We start from the raw sequence: 18,572 nt of genomic DNA, 5'->3' as shown, positions 1-18,572 counted from the left end.
ATGGATTCTGGGGGGAGCCAGAGGTGAGTTCTCCATTCTTCCAAGGGCCCCAAAGGGGCCAGATTCTTGGAATCCAGTCTCATTGTGTCCGTGGCGGAATTCTCCCCCTTCCCTAACGTCCATAGCCTCAGCTGAAGGAGATGAAAAGGAGAAATAGAGCTGTGTATCATCAGCATACTGATGACAGTGTACTCCAAAACTCCAGATGACTGCACCCCACAGTTTCACATAGATGTTGAATAACATGGGGGACAAAACTGACCCCTGCAGAACCCCATACTGGAGAGTCCACGAGGCCAAGCAATATCCCCCAAGGATTTTAAATGGGCTTGAATTCTGACAAATCCAGTCCGTGGAATCCTCCTCAGAATGGGGTAGCCAGGTCAACTTGGACCAGAGCTCACGTGGACTCAAATTTTTTTTCTCTGCCAAAGGGAGGATTTTTCGAAAATAATTACGAAAATAAAAATGTAAATCGGAAATGGAGGAAGAAAGACCGTGAGCAGCTTTACCCTTTTTACGAGGCATTTTCCAGAGGGTTTCTTTCACTCGTGCTGAGTCATCCATGGAAATCCTCCATCTTTTCTGTTTATTATCTGTGGAGGTGAGGTGAGCTGAGGTGAGGTCAGGACAGCTTCAGTGAGGTCAGAACAGCTCCAGTGAGGTCAGGTGAGGTGAGGTCAGGTGAGGTGAGGTCAGGACAGCTCCAGTGAGGTCAGGTCAAGTGAGGTCAGCTGACCGGAAGTTACGCGGGGAATCCCTGCAAAGGGCTTTACTCTTACGGAGACCAAGGGTGCATGGAAAGGATTTTCCGGCAGGAATTACGAACGTATTTACATAAGTTCCGGAACTGAAAAAAATGGTGGGGGGGAATCCTGGGCAGGTAGATGGTGGAACAGGGCGGCCCTCGGCTCTGCGGCATTCTTGTGGAGCGGAGCTGCTCCACGAGGATTCTGGGGGGGAGGAACAGATCGCCTCTCCCCCCCCCCACAGATTCTCCACCGGGACGGACAGTGGGAAATCCATACACCCCTACTCCCTACGCCATTGTTTAAAGTGAATCCCTTTCCCTCCCTCCTGGATATAGCAAGCTCACAGCCACTGTGCTGTCCTTGTCTTGTGCCACAGCTCCCAGATCCCTTAAGGGGATCCACCATGGGGGAGCAGGGTGCCCAATCCCTCCTCCACTCCCAAATTGATCTAGCCCAATGCCTATCACACTCCACAAAGTTGTGACTTAATACAATTCTTAATTGACTGGAGAAGGGGTAATGTTGTTCCTATCTTCAAAAAGGGCAAACAGGAAGAACCCGGGAACTACAGACCAGTCAGTCTGACATCAACCCCTGGGAACATTCTGGAGCAGATTATAAAGCAATCAGTCTGTAAGTACTTTGAAAACAATGCAGTGATTACTCAAAGCCAAACGAATCAGATCTCATTTTTTGGTCAGGTCACCTCCCTTGTGGACTGTGGGAATTCTGTGGACATAATATACCTCGACTTCAGTAAAGCTTTCAACAAAGTTACCCATGATATCCTGATTAGCAAACTAGCTAAAGGTGGGCTAGTTGAAACAACTCTCAGGTGGATCCACAGTTGCCTATGGAATTGGACTCAAAGAGTGCTTACCAATGGGATCTTCTCAAACTGGGCAGAGGTAATGAGCGGGGTACTGCAGGGCTCAGTCCTGGGCCCAGTGCTCTTCAACATTTTTATTAATGACTTGCAGGAGGAGATGCAGGGAATGCTGATCAAATTTGCAGATGACACAAAATTGGGCAAGATAGCTAATACCCTGGAAAACAGAAACAGAATTCAAAGTGATCTTGATAGGTTGGAGATCTGAGCAGAAAACAATAGAATGAAATTTAATAGGGATAAATGCCAAGTTCTGCACCTAGGAAAAAGAAACCAAAGGCACAGTTACAAGATGGGGATACTTGGCTCAACAATACTACAAGTCAGAAGGATCTTGGAATTGTTGTAGATCACAAGCTGCTCTTTTGGGTTGCATGATATAGCTTCCAAATCCCATGAAGTACTAGTTCTCTTCTACTCAGCCCTGGTTAGGCATCCTCTTGAGTATTGTGTCCAGTTCAGGGCACCACACTTTAAGAAGGATGCAGACAAACTGGAGAGGGTTCAGAGGAGGGCAACAAAGACGATCAGGGGACTGGAAACAAAGGCCTATGAGGAGAGACTGAAAGAACTGGGCATGTTTAGCCTTGAGAAGAGAAGATTGGGGGGAGATATGATAGCGCTCTTCAAGTACTTGAAAGGTTGTCACAGAGAGGGGGGCCAGGATCTCTTCTTGATAATCCCAGAGTGCCGGACATGAAATAATGGGCTCAAGTTACAGGAAGCAGATTCTGGTTGAACATCAGGAAAAAAATTCCTGACAGAGCAATACGACAATGGAACCAATGACCTAGGGAGGTGGTGGGCTCTCCCACACCGGAGGCATTCAAGACAAGGCTGGACAGCCATCTGTCAGGGATGCTTTGACTTAGATTCCTGCATTGAGCAGGGGGTTGGACTCGATGGTCTTATATGCCCCTTCCAACCATACTATTCTATGATTCTATGAAGCTGGTGAACAGTGCAATGCTATGTATGCCTCCTTTGAAGTACGTCCCAGTGAATTAGAAGCCTGAGGCTGCAATCCTACACACACATACCTGAAAAGCCCATTGGACTCAATGATTATATGGACATGCAGTACAACCCAATATGTGTCTACTCAGAAGTGAGTAGACATGCATTGGATTTCACGGCACATCTGTATAATCAACTTCATATGAAGATGTTTTGGAAAGCATCTGAGAGTTATCACAAATGACTGCCCATGCTCTAAATGGAAAATTATCGTTATTTGCCTGCACTGGGAATACCCTTTGTATATTTATATCATGATGAATTTTGGAACAACATTATGTCCAAATGGAGTGCTGTATCACATCAAGAATGAGGGAAATGAGGATAATATTAAATAGCACGGCATTTCAGGTAATGAATGCTCCAGTATGATAATTCAGATTGCTGAACTGCATCTTCTGTTTTCCAGGTAAATAGTGAAAAATAACTTCACTTCTGAGGTGGGAAAAACATCACTTGATATCTTTGTTCCATTGATATGATAGCTACAACTACACCTGATGTTTCAGGACAGGAAAACATGACCTGGTTTATTCATGTGCTGGGAGACTGGACTGATTTTGCTCATCTACAAGAATATCTGAGCTATCTGATTTACCTTTTGTGGTTACTAGTGCCTCTGATATTGCTTTATCCAATCTATATGGGTGTATATGCTATTGCCTGTGTTACTTCATTTCTGCTCTATATTTACAAAAAATGGAATAACATACTTGAAGAAGATCTTTATACTCAATGTTGGGATAAGCCAAGGCAAGTGATGGCATGAATTGCCAGTTCATTTGGAAAGATATGGCATGGTAAGTGATATTTCCTTAAATACCAAAGATTCCAATCCTAAGAACCACTATAATTTCATACGATTGAGCTTTAGAAACTCAGGTCTGAAGCAAGGGTACAAGTGTTGCCACTGTGCACCAAGACCGGAACTCTAGCCCCAGTGCTGGTATCATAGCAGCCACAAGTTGGAGCTGGCTCCAGTGCAATCAGAAGGAAGCCAGCCATGTGACTTTCTGCGAATCTGCTGTAGTAATGAGGTCCAGAGTGTGGGACTTGCCCCGACGTATAATGAACAGCTAATTAACTGTCATGTATTGGGGGGGGGGGGCTATGGTGGCTTAGGTATTGTTTTGAACCTTGGCAGCTCCTGTAGAGTTGGGCGTAGCAACAGCGGGTGGAGCTTCTGCTAAGTTCTGCAGTTCTGTGTGTGATAACAAAAGGACAGTTGTGTTCAGAAAAATTAAAAACCTAAAATACAACATGATAAAACGTAAAATTGTTGAACATATAAAACAGAATAAAACCAGAGGAAAAACAAGCAGCAGCAGGATAAAGATCTAAAAATACAGCTTGTCTGTCTGAGGATGTTAATCGCTGTATCTACTTTTAGTTTAATCACAGAATTAAGATAGTGTAGAAAAGCTTACAATGACACATTTAAAACAAAACTGAAGAACTAAAAAGCTTGGGAAATTAAAAAGGTCTGCACCTGGCACCAAAAAGAGCACAATGTAGGCACCAAGTGAACCTCTCTGGGCAGGGCATTCCGCAGACAAGGTGCCACCATTGAAAAGGCCCTCTTCTTCATAGCCACCTGCCCTGCTGCATTTAGGGATGTATGAAAGTCCCTTACCTGAACCCAAAGCTTGATTTGCAGTAGGGGGGAGGCGCTCTGACCCTCCCCCTGAAATTCTGGCCGGGGGGGAGGTGCCCCGTCCCTCCCCCCCAAATTCTGGCCGGGGGGGGAGGCGCCCCATCCCTCCAACCGTGAATCCTCCTGTCCTGCCGGGACGCAAATGGAGGTGGCTGTAGCCACTGCCGTTTGCATCCCTGCAGTCAGCCGTGATAGGTTACGTAAATGTTTACGTAGCCTATCACGGCTGAGTGGGAAAAAAAACCCGCGCGTATGGAAATGGCGGTGCCCATGGGCGCCGCCATTTGTGTTCCTTATTTTGGCATGTGTAGTCTGCGTAAACATTTACGTAGACTACAGCAAAAATAAGGGCAACGCTATTTGCGTTCCCCTTATTTTCGCCGTAGTCTACGTAAATGTTTACGTAGACTACACGTGCCAAAATAAGGAATGGAAATGGCAGCGCCCATGGGCACTGCCATTTGTGTACGCACGTTTCCCCCCCCCCCACTCAGCCGTGATAGGCTATGTAAACATTTACGTAGCCTATCATGGTGTTTTTTAACATAGCCTATCATGTTTGTTTTTTGTTAGTTTTTTCAACTTGGAAATGCCGCCTCCGCACCACTGCCAAACTGCTGCTGGAGCCGCTGCTGCCAGGGACATTCGCACAAGGTAAGTCCCATCCCGGGGGGGGGCAGACTGTTTCTCCACCAATTTCGGGGGGCCGAATGCGCTGGCATTCAGCCTCCCAGAGATTCGTGGAGAAATTCTCTGACATCCCTAGTTTGGGGGCGGTACTTGGAGATGATCTTAGAGTCTGAGCAGGGATATATGGGAGGAGACAGTCCTTCAGATAACCTGGCCCAAGCTGTTTAGGGCTTTAAAAGTTAATACCAGCACCTTAAGTTAGGACCTGAAACAGACTAGTAGCCAGTGCAGATCACAAAGCACTGGCATAAGATGATCACATTGATCAGTGCCTGTTAACAGTCTCACTGCCCTGTTTTGGAACAATTGAAGGCAACTCCATATAGGGATGTCAGAGAATTTCTCCACGAATCTCGGGGAGGCCGAATGCCAGCGCATTCGGCCCCCCAAAATTGGTGGAGAAACGGTCTGCCCCCCCGCCCCCCCGGGACGGGACTTACCTTGTTCGAATATCCCTGGCGGCGGCGGTGGCGGCAGCTCCAGCGGCGGTTCAGTGGCGGCGGCGGTTCGGTGGCAGTGGCGGCGGCCGCTCTTCCGATCGGCTGCTGCCGCTGCCATTTCCAAGTAAAAAAACCACCACCAACAAACAAATGTGATAGGCTACGTAAAGATTTACATAGCCTATCACGGCTAGATTTTTAAAAAACACCGTGATAGGCTACATAAATCTTTACGTAGCCTATCACGGCTGACTTTGGGGGGGGGAAAGCACGTATGCAAATGGCGGCGTCCATGGGCGCTGCCATTTGCGTACGCGCTTTTTTTTTTTCAAAGTCAGCTGTGATAGGCTATGGAAACATTTACGTAGCCTATCACGGCTGACTGCAGGGATGCAAACAGCGGCGGCTACGGCCGCCGCCATTTGCGTCCCAGCAGGAGAGGAGGTTTTGCAGCTGGAGGTACGGGGCGCCTCCCCCCTGGCCAGAATTTCAGGGGGGAGGGGTGGTCCGCCTCCCCCCCGGCCAGAGTTTCGGGGGGGAGGGACGGAGCACCTCCCCCCCACCGCGAAGCAAGCTGCGGGATGAGGTAAGGGACTTTCGTTCATCCCTAACTCCACATGTAATGCGTTGTAGCAATCCAAATGAGAGGTTTCTAGAGCATGAATAGCTGTAGCCAGGCTATCTCTGTCCAGACAGGGTCATAGTTGGTATATCAGGCTATGCTGAGAAAAGTTGCTCTGCACCAGCGAGGCCACTGAGGCCATCTGTGACCATGACAGTGACAGTGCTGGATCCAAGACCAGCCCCAAACTATGAACCTGCTCCTTTAGGGGAGGGGAACACCTTCCAGAACAGGTTGAACACCATTAGCCAGGACCTTCATCTTGTACTGATTGAGACTCAGTTTATTAGCCCTCATCTAGTCCATTACCACATCCAGGCACTGATTCAGAAAGTCCACTGCTTCACCTAGATTTGATGAAAATGAGAGGCAGAGCTGGGTCTCACCCACATATCGGTGACACATTTCAGCCCACATCTCTGGATAATCTCCCCAAGCTGTTCCCTGTAGATGTCAAACAGCATGAGGGATAAAATAGGGCCCTGCAGAACCATGGCACAGAGCAATAATTCCCCGGCATCACTTTGTGGAATTGGATATCCAAGCAGGGGCAACACAGTTCCTCAAGCACCTAACCCATACAGCCTACCCAGAAGGATACCATAGTCGATGATACTGAACGCTGCTGACAGAGCCAAGAGAATCAACAAGAGAGGATCCCCCGTCCCTCTCTCAGCAAAGGTCATTCCATAAGCCAACCAAAGCTGTTTCCAACACCTGGCCTGAGGCTTGATTAAAATAAATCCAGATAATCAGTTTCATTCAAGAGGGTCTGGAGTTGACTAGCAACCACCCACTTGAGCACCTTGCCCAGGAAAGGGATGTTTCCCCAACCGTTAGCCTTCCCAAAGTGCGCTTTGGTCCATATGAATTGTGCAGTCACAGGGCTGCAGTGACAACAGAAGCCATGACTGACAGGGCTCTAGATATAGCAATCTTACATCCACTTTGCTTCTGGATTTCCAGTCCCCAGCCCTTCAGTTAAGTTACTGCTCTTCAGTTAAAAAAGTTTCCCAAACAGACTTACAAAATAGTTTGGAACAACCCAAAGACTTTAACCCATCTTAAATCAGATGAAAGTAGCAAAATACAGAGCATAAAATGATTGAGCTCTAAAAGGATATTCTCACCTCCTTAAAAGGATAGGAGGGGGTAAACCAAGTGGATATGCCAGGGTACGGTGTTCCATTATCCTGGGACTATGACAGATAATGTCAAGCTCCTACTGGATACCAGCCTAGCATCCAAAAGGGATGGAACCTATAGTAATGCCGTATTATCTGATCTTAAACTTCTGTTCTCTACCATTCTGTTTTCCTCTGCTGAAAGATTCTTAAATCCTTGCATAATTTTCATCAAGGCGATATTAATTTTTTGAGCTTTGTACTCTTTTCAGGCTATGAGGTTATTGGCATGGAACATCTACCTGAAGGACCTGGGCTTATTGTTTATTACCATGGAGCTGTTGTTCTCGACTACGCCTTACTTGTAGTTCAAATCTTTCAAAAGATGGGGAGATTTTGCTTTTCTGTAACTGACTATTCTGTGTGGAAACTACCAGGCAAATAATTTGTTATTTAAATTTACATCCCACCTTTCCACAGAATGGTGTCCACAGCAGCTAACGACAAATAAGATAAAATATTTTTTTAAATAATCGTATAAAATATAAAACAGTGGTTTAGATTAAAAAAATGAGTCATACTTAGAGTAGACCCATTGAAATCAATGGAACTTAAGTCATGACTAATTTAAGTTCCAGTGATGTCAGTGGGCCTATTCTAAGTATAACTATGAATCAAACCCATTATATAAAACAAGCAGATAAAAACTGAGAAATTAAAAGCCAGTTAAAAACAATAGCAGCAGGAATTATAACAGATCAACTCGATAGGCCAAATGTCTGTCTAAATAAAAGAGACCTTACCTGTCATCTGAGCACCAGAGAGGAGGCTTCTTTAGGAAGGGAGTTTCAGAACCTGGGTGCATCCACCAAAACGTCCCCACCAAATGCGCTTCAGACATTGTGGAGATAGAGGACCAAAGTAAACATTCCCCTAATCATGCATAGTGGAGCTATGCATAATTGTTTTCCCTACTTTCCTGCAAATGCGCATGGCCCCAACTTAGATTGGGACAGTAGTGATTTGGGAGAGGAGAGTTTAACCTTCCTTCCCCCAGTGTTTTTGTCCCAAAATTCCATATCCCCCATCAGGAATCAGTGGAGGCTTCCGCCCCCTTTAACCCCCATGTTATAAAACTTCGATTGATTCCAATGGAGGCTTTTGCCCCCCTTTTAACCTTCATTTTTAAAACCTCCATTGATTCCAACTGAGACTTGTTTTCTTTAAAAAAAATATCATGGAGGCCCACAGCAACAGAGAGCTGGTGACGGTGGCTTCTGTGAACAGCCCCACAGGCCGCTTTGTCGCTGTGGGCTCTTGGGGCTGGGGGCAGGGGAGGGGCACATTTTGCTGCTGGAGGTAGCAGTGGGCTTACTGGGGAGGGGGAGTGGCATAATTTGCTGCTTTTTCAGCTCTGCCGCCTCATGCTGGCCCCTCAGCCTGATTAATGGGTTGGCCGATTCTGGTGGTCCTTCAGGTAATCTGGTCCCAAACTGATTAGGGCTTTGCAGATCATGATAATTGACACTTTGAACAGAAGCATGCCTGGAAATGGACCTGTAGCCACTAAAGTTGTAACAAGGGAGTGACATGGTGATGAGATTTACTTGGTTTTGCTGTCCCCTGTTAAAAAGGCAGTTAGCAGAGAAAAACAAAAGGCAGAACAGAATGAGCATTTACCAGTCCCACATGCAAACACAAGGCTAAAAATAAGAGTCCACACCTTCTTTAGTGAAGAAAGAACACAGCTTTACTCACAAGTATTCTTGGACATGAGATGCAGGTACAGTGTAGGGTTTTGAAAGGCATTTGTTCAGTACATTTAGTCTTCCTTTGCAGAGGCAGGAATGAGAGCCATGAGCTCCCAGCAATGGAGGAAGGTTGAGAGAGTGAGAGAGAGAAAGAAGGGGAGGGACAGCGAGGAACCACACTGCAGGCTATAGAGATCCTAAGGCTATCTATACCCATGCATTAACTAACTGCAACACTGCCCCCCTCCTGTAACTTGCAGACTAAGTTTCAATATTCCCAAATACGGCTCCCTATAACAGTCCTCAGAGAACAGTCGGACTGCAGCATTCTGAACCAGCTAAAGTTTAAACCCTCGTCCGATGCAGCTCCACACAGAGCATGTCACAGTGAGATATAATTAAGGCATGTGTCACCGTGGCAAGATTTGACATCTGCAGGAGATGTGAAAGTAGTTTTACTCTACATTTAGGCTTAGAGCATGGCAAACTATCCTAATGACGTGAAGGGCAGCTAGCCACCAGCTGTGAAAAAGCTCAGAGATTTGCCAGTTCACAAGAAAAGGCATGTCCTGGAAGGGGTACGAGAGATTTTTATTGGGCAGGCAGTGGCCAGTTCTGGTCTGCGTGCACCAAGCTGAGTGCAGCTGACCAGCCATGAGAACTCCCACTTTGGAAGAAAGAAGAGGAGGTTTGTTAAGCCATACATGGCTGACGAGTTGCATTCAGTATAGTCTGTTACAAGGCAGTCTGATGGAAGCACATCAACTATTTTCCCAAGTGCTCAAGCTCTCTTCACAGCTGTTGAAGAATGCCTGGAATCAGCTCTGCCAGGACGGAAAGTCTGATCATGCCACTGGATGTTGGAGTTGACGCTTTGATGATGGTGCCACCAATCTTGTATGCTGCTTTCCCAGATGGACAGGCCTAAACTGACTCACAACACAAAAAACGGCAATACAGAAAAGAGGAATACATATCAAAACAATAAACTGGCAACTACCAATTTCTTTCAAGACATAATACGGCAATAGAAAGAAACACTTTCAACCTGAGAATGTTTCAAATTCTGTAAAAAGGTAAAGGTAAAGGTGTCCCCAACCAGTCGTGTCCGACTCTAGGGTGCGGTGCTCATCCCCGTTTCTAAGCCGAAGAGTTAGTGCTGTCCGAAGACGCTTCCATGGTCATGTGGCCGGCATGACTGAACACCGAGGTGCACGGAACGCTGTCACCTTTAACAGGAAATACCAATCTTTAAAAGATAATATCAATTGGTTGTATTGATTGATTGTTAACGTACATAAGCCAAAGCTGGATATGCTAAACTGTCTCATGCAGACAGGTATAAATAAGTATTATGAGCAGCAGCCAGTTCCTCTAAAGTGCAACATGCAGGAAATAGCCACCAGGCTTTTTATGGTTCCAGGAGAAAAAGTGGAGCTGTGCACCAGCCCCAAGCTTTGGCTCAGACCCTGATTTAGTGCTTTGGGAAATGGCCTGATTCAGCTCCATTCAGTTTGGAGTCTGTCTGCTTCAGCTCAGTACTGCACCTGAGTCAAGATTCAGAAACTCGAGGCTTCATGCCTCCCATTGACTATCATGGGAAATAAAGAAAAATGGCTATAACTTTTTTCTCTTTGAAGAACTGGAGGAAAGTTGCAGGCATAGTACCCCCATAGGAGGGAATTATGCCTTCCAAAATTAAGAAAAACTGGGTGCAGAAACTTTGGGCCTGTACACTTTTATATATTGATTTTTTTTGTTAAGGGAAATGCCAATAACATTGTTATTCCTTGGTGGTATTGGACAACATTTTGAGGAATAGTTGCCCCTTCTAAGGGGAGTTAGCCTGCCAGTTCTCAGATGAAGAAACATATGGGTGTGTGCAAAAGAAGTCTTGACATTCTGAGGCTCTCGAAAAGAGGATGCACTTATCCCTCCATGTTCCTTGTGGACCATTGTTTGGAAAATGACAGACAGCCTAGAGGTATCTATCAGTAACAAACCTGCAAAGTTTCAGAGGGAAAAGGTGTGGCAGTTCCTATGGAAGGGGAGTCCTCCAACTGCAGGGGGGGTTGGTCTCCCTCCCCCCCCCCCAGTTTGGGGGCAATTTGTATGAAACAGCACATATTACAGAGGTGTCTCCAGGGAAGAAACCTGCAAAGTTTCAAAGGAATGGTGCAGGGGCTAGGGAGTTATGGGGATTGCTCTCCTCCAAAGCAGAGTGATTGGACAGCTTCCAGTAAAATGTAACCTATGATTTTGAGTGACTGACAGGTGGACCTGTCTCTGTCAGTCACTCAACAGTACAGCACTCCCTGCCCTTGCTCAATCAGCCTGGTTGTTGTTGTTTATTCGTTCAGTCGCTTCCGACTCTTCACGACTTCATGGACCAGCCCACGCCAGAGCTTCCTGTCAGCCATCACCACCCCCAGCTCCCCCAAGGTCCAGTCCAGTCAACCTGGTAGCTTTAGACAAATGAAAGTCAAATATGCGCATGGGGGCAGGGGGGAGAGACAGCACCTGCCCCTCTGAAGCAGAATTGCGAACCAAGCCTCTTGGAGGGTCCAGTGTCAGTTCTGCACACTTCGGAGGCAAGCCAGCTTCACTCTGTGAAGCACCAGAATTGGTCCAAAAGGGTCCAATCCAGCTCAGGCTTTGACTGAATCTGATGCACATCGCTAGTAGAAAGCGCTAGATGCAGCAGTATCAAAACTCCAGAAGGCTTCCATCAGAAAGATGGAAATGCAAAAGTAGCTGCAAGTTTATTTGCTCGGCTTGTCACACCCATCACAAAGCCTCTCAGTGGGCTACACTGTAGTTTGACCATCTATGGCATCAGTGCAGCAAGTGGCTCAGGGAGCAGGAGTTTGTGGTATACCTGTGCAGGCTTAACCTGGAGTCAGACATATACTCTTGCCTGCCCTTCGGGCACTGTGCTCTGCCTGTGCTCTGGATCAGTAGACCAAAGGGAAACCACTCCAAGGCATTAAGGACTGAATTTCCATTGGAAATATCCACCAGAAGGACATTGTATCGTGCTTGGCACTTGACTTAGGGAACATTTGTCAAAAAGCAGGGAAGCAACCATTCCTGAGGTCCTTAAAGGTATGATGTCTGTGGAACAGTGTCACCTGTACGATACATAAAATGTGCTATTCTCTTCTGTGCATATTTCGACAGGTTTGCACCTGTGTCTTGATGTTGTTGGTTGCAACAGTTACAATAGGGGTCAGTGTGTGGAAGTTCTTAAGCAAGGGCATTTTTTGGGGATCTCACCTGGTGGACTGAAAGAAGGAAACTTCAGCGGTGAGTAGGGTTGGTGGAGAATTTCTCCCCGAAACTTTGGGGGGCCGAGCGCCAACGTGTTCGGCCCCCCGAACAGGTTTCGGGGAGAAATTCTCCGCACCCCCACCCCCCGCACCCCCCCCCGGGATGGGACTTACCTTTCCTGAATGTCCCTCCCGGCGGCGGGTCCCGGCGGCGGTTCATCGGGTCTTCGTCAGGGGCGGGGGCGGCAGCCGATCTTTCGACCGGCTGCCGCCGCCGCCATTCCAATAAAACTAAAAAAAACCCCCCACCCCCGTGATAGGCTACGTGACGATTAACGTAGCCTATCACGGCTAGATTTGCAAAGTCAGCCGTGATAGGCTACGTAAATCGTCACGTAGCTTATCACGGGTGACTTAAAAAAAAAAAAAGCGCGTACGGATAATGGCGGCCCCCATAGGGAGCCGCCATTCGCGTTCCTTATTTGGTTGCTGTAGTCTACGTAAAGATTTACGTAGACTACAGCGACCAAATAAGGAACGCGAATGGCGGCTCCCTATGGGGGCCGCCATTAGCGTACGCGCTTTTTTTTTTTTTTTAAAGTCACCCGTGATAGGCTACGTGACGATTTACATAGTCTATCATGGCTGACTTTGCAGATCTAGCCATGATAGGCTACGTTAATCGTCACGTAGCCTATCACGGGGGTGTTTTTTTTTTTTTTTTTAAACTTTGGAGTTCGCGGCCGGACGAGGCGGGAAGCCTCCTCCCCGGCCTGAATTTCGGCCGGGCGAGGCGGGAAGCCTCCCCCCCGGCTTGAACTTCACGGGGGGAGCAGCGAAGCGCCTCCCCCCCACCGTGAACAAGCTTCGAGGACAGGTAAGTGACTTTCGTCCACCCCTAAAGAAGAGGGGAAATGTCATATATTACAATCCTGGATAATAAAATCGTCTTGACCTGGTACTAGGGATGGCGGAGAATTTCTCTACGAATCTTTGGGAGGCTGAGCGCTGAGGCATTCGGCCCCCCGAAAGTGTTAGGGAAATTCTCCGCCAGCCCCCCGCCCCCCCCCCGGGATGGGACTTACCTTCAGCGAATGTCCCTCTTGGCGGTGGGTCCCGGCGGCGTTTCGGCGGCGTTTCGTCAGGGGTGGGGGCGGCGGCTGGTCTCCCGACCGGCTGTCGCCGCTGCCATTACAAAATAAAAAAGTAAAAAACAAACAAACACACACACCTGTGATAGGCTATGTGACGATTTATGTAGCCTATCACGGCTAGATTTCCAAAGTCAGCCGTGATAGGCTACGTAAATCGTCACATAGCCTATCACAGGTGACTTTGGAAAAAAAAAAAAAGCACGTACGCAAGTGGCGGCGGCCTATGGGCGCCGCCATTGGCGTTCCTTATTTTGGCACGTCTAGTCTACGTAAAGATTTACGTAGACTACAGCAAAAATAAGGGCAACGCAAATAGCATTCCCTTATTTTTGCCGTAGTCAACGTAAATGTTTACGTAGACTAGACGTGCCAAAATAAGGAACGCAAATGGCGGTGCCCATGGGCCGCCGCCATTTGCGTACGCGCTTTTTTTTTTTCCCCAAAGTCACCCGTGATTGGCTACATGACGATGAACATAGCCTATCACGGCTGACTTTGGAAATCTAGCCGTGATAGGCTACGTTAATTGTTACGTTGCCTATCACGTTTTTTTTTTTTTTAACTTTTTCTTTCGCGGCCGGGGAGATGGGGCGCTTCTCCCCAGGCTGAATTTCGGCCAGGCGAGGCGGGGTGCCTCCCGCCCTGGCCTGAATTTCGGCCTGGTGAGGCGGGATGCCTCCCCCCACTCGCCTGAACTTCGGGGGGGAGAAGCGAAGCACCTCCCCCCCACCGTGAATCACCCCTGCGAAAAGGTAAGTGACTTTCGTACATCCCTACCTGGTACCCAAAAGGTCAACAAAGCTGGTGCCATGAGAATGGCTCTATGAAGTGTAATTTACAACTGGACACCATAACAGAAAACACCTTTTCTTTGGTTGACATCCACTCAAATCAGCCCAGAAATGCCACTCTACTGGGCAACAAAAAAGGTTTTTTTGCTAACTTTTCAGGGTGTGGAGAAAATTTGCTCCAATTATGGGAGGCAATGGTGATGGTGGCGGCAGCACTAGCTTCTTTCCAGATGCATTTTTAAAAAACATAATTTTGCCTTCAAAAATAGCGGAAGCAACAGTAGACTTTTCCACTTGGTGGCCTGTCCACCATTTTATTTCCCTCTTAATGCCTAAGATGTAGTATTGTTCTGGGACACCGTGCAAATAGTGCCTGCAAGAAATGACAGCCCCCCCCACTGAAGACCCCTGGCATCACAAAACACAAGACCCCACCCCCCAAGAATCAAAGGTTCTGAACAGTATTTTCTGTGTCAGAAGGGGAGAAGTTGAAAAAAATAGATTTATCTGTGAATAAGAAATATTAGGAATTATTTGTCTCTTTAATGCCCATTCCCCCAGCTTGGAGAGAACCCTTGGGAGATCTACGCAATCCCTTTGTTTCAATTAGCCTAAACAACTTAATGCCATCAAAAATCTGGCTACCTCACTGCTCACCCCTCACTCCCAGGGAGTTTTCAATCGAGGCTTTTATGGTGCTATTCACCCACTTCATTTGCTGAATTTTTAAGGGATCCAGATGACATCATCTTTAACTTCTAACCCTCTCATGCATTTTCATTGCTTCTTCTATCTTTCCTCCTACTACAGAAAATCCATTTAGAAAGAAAAGATGGAGCAGATGCACAATCCCATCACAATGGTAGTGCTAGGAGCCCTCCCTCTAGAAGCACCACATCTCATTGATGAACTAGTTGAAAAGCACCAGTCCCAGTACATATCCTTGTCAGCCCCTTGATTATGAACCCATAGCATTTATTTCTATTCTTCGCTTTTTGTTCTTTAAACAGTAATGATCCACTAGAAGACCTCCCCTCCATGATTACCAAGTTTGCTTAGGAGTCATTGGTGAGGGACTTTGTCAAAAGCCTTTTAGAAATCCATGTAAACAACGGCGGGTTTGCATGTCACCTGCGAATACGCAATGGTGGGGTGGTTGTTTGCTGACCATCAGGCTTGCCATGGCTTATTCTCCTCCTCCTTCCCACCCGGTCTTCCAGCCAGCTCGGGCACACCATTGTGGCAGAACTCACCTTGTCTCCTCATCCTGGCCGCCTCCCCGCTCCGATCACTACCCCTTTTCTTTCACACCTTACTTTCCCCCCAGTGCTTTGGGAGTGTGCAAATGTGTTCATTTTTAAAAAATTCTTATTCCCCCCCCTCCCCCTGCTCTTTCGCAAATGCACAAGAGCACGCTTTTGCCTGTCCAATATGTGGTCTTGCCTTGTATGTTGCAGCTGTCAATGGCAGCACCAGTGGAGTAGGTAACATACAAGGAAATTGGCAAGGCAAGACTGCAGATAAGCTAATTTGTGCACAGTTGGCAAGCACCAGGGAGAAAACAATACTAAGGAAGAGGAAGAACCCATCTGCACCGTCGAGAAGCACCAAAAAGGGGGGGGCGGAGATGTGAGAACAATAGGTTTGTCAAGGGGGGGGGCAATATGTCCCACTTGGCAATGTAATCCTCTCGCTTTTAAGTGCTCTACTGACACTTGCAACTGTCCTCTTCCCATTCAACACCTCCTGGAGTCTCCAGCAAGTCCAAAAAGGTGAGCCATTGGCTGTTCCCCCTTTTCATGGCTCCTTTTTGGAGCAATTACTGCAGTAACTGCAGCAGTAACTGTCCATTCACCAGTTTTGTTTTGTTTTGTTTTTAAAAAAGCTTACTGTCTCTCTTGCAGAAGTGGTCTGGATTGACTGACAGGAGCTGGGGACATCATGCTAAATTCCCCCACATTCTACTGCTCTGCCATGATTCTTGCCTAATTCCCCCATTCTGTCAATGTCCTGCTCTATGTCATCATCTTCCACTTTTGGCTCCCGCCCACCACTTTCTGTGCCCCCTTTCTCTGCCCTGAAAAGCCCCTTAGGCAAATTAGCCTATCTCCAGTCTCACCTTGTCAATTTCCTTGTATGTTACCTACTCCCCTTAGGTGCTCCCATTGACAGCTGCAACATACAAGGACATTGACAAGGCAAGACAACACATATTGGACAGGTGAAAGTGCGCACTTGGGCAATTGTGAAAGCCCAGGGGGGAAATACTAAAAAAAGAATTATGAACACATCTGCATACTCGTGAACACTGAATTATTTTTTTATAAAAGAAGCGAACAAGTGGCGTTCTCTCTGAAGGGCTGTTTCAGCATTGGTGGAGGGGCAGACACTGGCGAGGGAGGCTTGGGACAGGCAAGATCGCTGGAAATGGCCACAGGGCTCAGGAGGAATTCCTGCCCCCCATCCACCACCTGAGGAGGCTGCCTCAATGAATTGCAGAGCCAGCCTTGGCAGCTGTCATATTTGCTTGGCTGCACCACTCTGAAGAAGAACAAATGTGCCTCTTAATTCCTGACAGTTTTTTTTAAAAAAATGGTGTAGAAATAAATTAAATGAATAAACACAAATATAGCCATCATATTTCTCAAGTGTGGATGTGTCTAGTGCTGTGCTGAAAATCCCTTCAACATTTTTTTAATGCTTCTCATTCAATTTAATAGAAATGGTTTTCAAAAACAAATTCAAAGGAGAAGACCATTTCATCGACATTCTTGTGGGTGGGAGTCAGGGTTCTTCTGCTTACCTTACTTGTGCGGTGGTTGAGGAGTGTGTGAGGGTGTCCTGTCTTTCATTGTGCCATCACCTCTCCAGCAGCCTGTGAAATGGTCCCCCAGTTTCTCTGCCCACACATAGGGTGGATAAGTGTGAGAGGGCATTGGCACACAACTGTGAGTTTGTCTGACCTGTCTCTGTGTCATGCTGTAGCTTTTGGCACCCCTTCTCACTCAAGGTGATCACATAAGGGGTCTCGCAAGACACCCACCCCATACACGTAGCTGACATCTGGAGGCCCCCCCCACCAGCCCCATCCCTGAGGTTTGCGCATTTCCCAGGCTTGCCCCAAATCTTCATGCAATGAGTAGAACATTCCCAAAGTAGCTTATGCATGAACAGATTTTTGCATCAGTGGGAATCTATGTTTTTTCTGTTTCATATGCAAGGCTGATGTGGTGGCTGTATGAGCATTTTAAGTATATACTCTTTCCCATATTTAGAGTGTTTCCAGTCAAATTACACACTTATATTTGAGAACCCATCCCCACATGATCCTAAAATAACTGCTACAGAACTGGCTTAAAAAGTCCGCACTCAAAATGGAGTTCCACATATATCGGTTTCTTGTGCAGTACACACTTCAGTTCTGAATCATATTCTGAATACTGAAGGCTGAATGCAACAGTGCCCTTCCACCAATGAAAGGGGAACCTCTGGCAGAAGAGATTCCCATACAACACCCTCCACAGCCCCCGCAACTCCTGAAATCTGCTCTGGAATGCTGGGAGACCTGTTGTGCAAGCTGAAATCTAATTATGTGAGTAGATCTCTGCTCACATGCCACTGGATCCGACCCTGAGTTACTTGAGACCACAATTGGGATTCATTTTATGTTGATTGTGGACAGTGTCATCACTTTGCCTCTCTCACACTCCTCTCTAATTCATTATCTAAATCAAAGAGGTCTAGGATTATTAACTGAATGGGCTACCAATTCTACATCTACAGTACTTTAAGCTATAATTATAGCTTGCACAGAAATGGTTGTGCTCTTAAAGGCTGCTTTACACAAAATAATTCCATACCCAAATTGACATGGCCCTTCTGTGTAAAATAAAAGCATTGCACTGTAATATATTAATATATGACAAATGCATGCATGGCCTTTTGGTTGCATCTATATATGGTGAAATAGATCCAAGTGTTTTTTTCATGTGTACCTTTTCACATGAGTGGATGTAAAAACTCTCTACGAAAACCCCTTTCTGTCAAACCAGCCAAGGTCCATGAGATTCAGTACCTTTCTGCCATCCTCATGTTTGACTTTTCCAAAAATGATTAGGAAATACATTGATGTTTACACAGCATAATGCCCACTGAATAAATGCACTTGGTTACAACAGGAACCATACAGAAAAATAGTGCCTTGTATGTTACCTCCTCCCCTTAGGTGCTCCCATTGACAGCTGCAACATACAAGGACATTGACAAGGCAAGACAACACATATTGGACAGGTGAAAGTCCAGTATGTGTTGTCTAAGACACATATTGAAGAAGGGGGCTAAGAAGGGGGCTTAGCCTTCTTATAGCTAAGAAGGGGGACTCTGCCATTTGTGTCTTTTGCTTGTATATGGGATTTCTCT

The 18,572-nt window shown here is 46.7% G+C and overlaps 1 pseudogene; it reads left to right on the top strand.

Annotated features, from left to right (window-relative positions):
- The first annotated feature begins 3,136 nt into the window (after positions 1-3,136).
- Positions 3,137-18,270, top strand: LOC146346958 (DGAT1/2-independent enzyme synthesizing storage lipids-like; annotated as a pseudogene).
- The last annotated feature ends 302 nt before the right edge of the window (positions 18,271-18,572 follow it).

This window comes from Heloderma suspectum, chromosome 4 (assembly GCF_057233095.1).
Source record: "Heloderma suspectum isolate Gila_16-S chromosome 4, 16-S_ref, whole genome shotgun sequence".
NCBI classification, from domain to species: domain Eukaryota; kingdom Metazoa; phylum Chordata; class Lepidosauria; order Squamata; family Helodermatidae; genus Heloderma; species Heloderma suspectum.
This window is presented reverse-complemented; position numbering and strand designations above follow the sequence as displayed.